Source organism: Propithecus coquereli, unplaced genomic scaffold, assembly GCF_000956105.1.
Source record: "Propithecus coquereli isolate 6110/MARCELLA unplaced genomic scaffold, Pcoq_1.0 Scaffold294, whole genome shotgun sequence".
Taxonomy (NCBI): domain Eukaryota; kingdom Metazoa; phylum Chordata; class Mammalia; order Primates; family Indriidae; genus Propithecus; species Propithecus coquereli.
In genome coordinates this window covers 338,917-342,020 of record NW_012148552.1, presented here as the reverse complement: position 1 = coordinate 342,020, position 3,104 = coordinate 338,917, and positions in this window count along the sequence as shown.

The following is a 3,104-nucleotide window of genomic DNA, read 5'->3' as shown; positions in this document are numbered from 1 at the left end:
CCAGCCATGGTTGGGCCCCGTGCTCTGGGCATGGTCTCCTCCCTGCACACTGCTCCTTCGGGAGGAACTTGGAAGTATCTTCGTTTGCTCACTTCACTTCCTCAAAAATTCCCCAAAGCTCCTTCCGCAATGCCTGAACCAGAGCCTGGCTCTTGTGCCCTCTTAACTGACGGTCAAAGCAGTTGTCGCACTTTACTGGAATCAGCTCCTTCACCGTCTGGGCGTCTCTAGGCCTCGGATTCCAAGCCAATAGTGCCTGGCAATTAGTTGGTGCTACATAACTTTTTATTTAAATTAAGTGAATGACAAAATTTTATGATTTCCTCCAATGTTTCCTCCAAACATTCAGTTTGGGATTCAGGAAAAAAAAAATTTTATAGAGTGTTAAATAAGTTCTCAGGTCTGAGACATTTTTCTCCTGCATTATTATGAATAATTTTCAAATTCAACCTTTTCCCTTCCTGCTCTATTGAGCATAGATGTTCAAGGAAAGTGGTCTGAATTTTCTGTCTAATCTTTGTCCTTCTATTTATCTTTTTCCTGCCAACGAGATTTGTGACACATAAATCACCAGTGTTTTTTTTTTGTTTTTTTTTTTAATCTATCCTGGTGGTCAATGATGAGAGATCTTAAGGTAACATAAGTGCGTTTTGTGGGTTTTGATGAGATAGCCTTCAAGACTGTGGTATTCAGTACAGCTCCTGTGGGCGGCCTTCAGACAAGAGCGCGGATTGGGCCTGTCCGTCAGGAAATAGACTGTTCTTTTTTTACAGTCTACTTGTAGTAGAAGATTTTAGGAGCATTACTTAGAGCTATAACTCCTTCCATGCTGCTTCTACAAGCCTTGTTATTTCCCTGGCTACAGGGGTTGGACGCGTGCTAGCTGCTGCTTGCTGAGGCCAAGCGCAAAGTGCGTTCTACAGCAGGAAGCGGAGCTAACCCGCCTGTGAGCAAACCTCAGTTCATGCCGGACAGAAATCTGATTCTATTATTTCACATGACAATCTAATCATTCTTCATAGTCATCAGAACAAATGCCACAAGGATATCTTTGCTTTAGCTCCGTGAGTTACCACACCACTTGAAAGCAGAAAAATGTATTTCCTTTAAAACGTATAAAATCATACTTTGGACTGACTCGACTCCTTATCAGGGCTTGGTATAATGACTGGATTTTATTGCAGTAATCCCAAGACATGTACTCAAAGACAGTCATGATAAAAAGAAGTCTAAAAATGAAAAATAAAAGAACTATACCGTTGCAGTAATTTCAAATACAAGTAATTCCACTTTGGAGAAGTGAGATGCTATGTTTAACGCTTTAAAATACTTCTCTTCTGCTTCAGTGTGATCACCTTAAAATAGCCTGACATCAATATGTAATTCACAGTATCATTAAAAATTGAATCATACTTTTACAGCTTTAATATGAAATCAATACACATCTACCTTTTACAAGACAAATATATCTGAATGGTTGTAATAGTCATTGATCTCGTATAAAACCTCTCTCTCTGTTTCTGTCTCTCTCTCCACGCCCCACCGAAAGCTAGAGTGACATTTCTATTCCTGTTTCTCTAAAGGACTAGAGAAGATCTTTAATGACAAATGAGATACTTTGACAGATGTGTATTACGAAGTCTAAAGAGTTCTGTTTCCTATGTTAGAATCTCCTCAAGTCGGGCGCACACGTGAGCTCCTGGTGGCTGTGTGCACAAGGACACCGTACTGCTGTGGGACTGTGGGCCGTCTCTGAGCTTGCCACTCTCTCAGTGTAACCATTGAATTCGGCTTTTAGTGTGATCCATTTTTTTATATTGGTACCTATGTGGAAAAATATTTTTCTATGTATTTTGAAAACTGAGAGTTATAGATATTATTCATTTTGTAATTTTTATTTCTCCAATTTTCCTTTTCTGAATTAATATTGTCCTTTTATTGGTCTCTTAAAATGAGCTGTTTTCCTTTTTTAATATACGGGTTTTTTATGTTTTTAAAAAATATTTTATCAACAAATATTGTATTTATTTAAGGTATACAATGTAATGATTTGATGTATATATACACTGTGTAATGATTACCACAATCAAATTAACACATCCATCACTATCTGTACTGTTCCTTAGATACCCGGAACTTGTCCATCTTGTCAGTGAGACTTTGTACCTTTTATCAGTATCTCCCCATTACCTCCTCAGCCCTGAGAAACTACCGTTCTACTTTCTTCTTTCATGAGTTCAACATTTAAAGATTCCATATGTAAGTGACATCATACAATATTTATCTTTCTATCTCTGGCATATCTCACTTAGCACAATGAGTTATAGGTTCATTCATGTTGTTGTAAATGACAGGATTTCTTTTTCATGGTTGAATAATATTCCACTGTATCTCCCATTGTCTCTGTTCATCTCTCTCTCTCTCTCTATGTGTTTGTGTGTGTATATATATGTGTATCTATATATATAATTTTTCTTTCTCCATTCCTCTGTTGATGGACACTTAGCTTGTTTCCACAATTTGGCTATTGTGAACAATGATGCAATGAACATGGGGCTGCAGACATCTTTTCAAGGTACTGATTTCATTTCTTTTGTATATAGAGTCAGAAATGGGATTGCTTGATCATATGGTAGTTCTATTTTTACATTTTTGAGGAAACTCCATGCTGTTTTGCATAATGGCTATACCGATTTGCATTACTACTAGCAGTGTACAAGGGTCCCTTTCATCCACACTTATCTTTTTTACATTAATAATAATCATCCATACTTTGTCTTTTTTATATTAATAATAGTCATCCTAACAAGTGCAAGTTGATATCTCATTTTGATTTGCATTTTCCTACTGATTAGTGATGTTGAGTACTTTTGAAATATCATAGGTTAATTGTATATCTTCTTCGGGAAATTGTCTATTAAGGTTCTTGGATTATTTGTTTTTTTTTGCTATTCAGTTGTGTGAGTTCCTTTAATATTTTGAGTATTAACCCTTTACCAGATATATGGTTTGCAAATATTTTCTCACATTCTTTAGGTTGTTTGTTCATTTTGTTCATTTCCTTTGCTGTGTAGAAACTTTGTAGTTTGATGTTCTCCCACTTG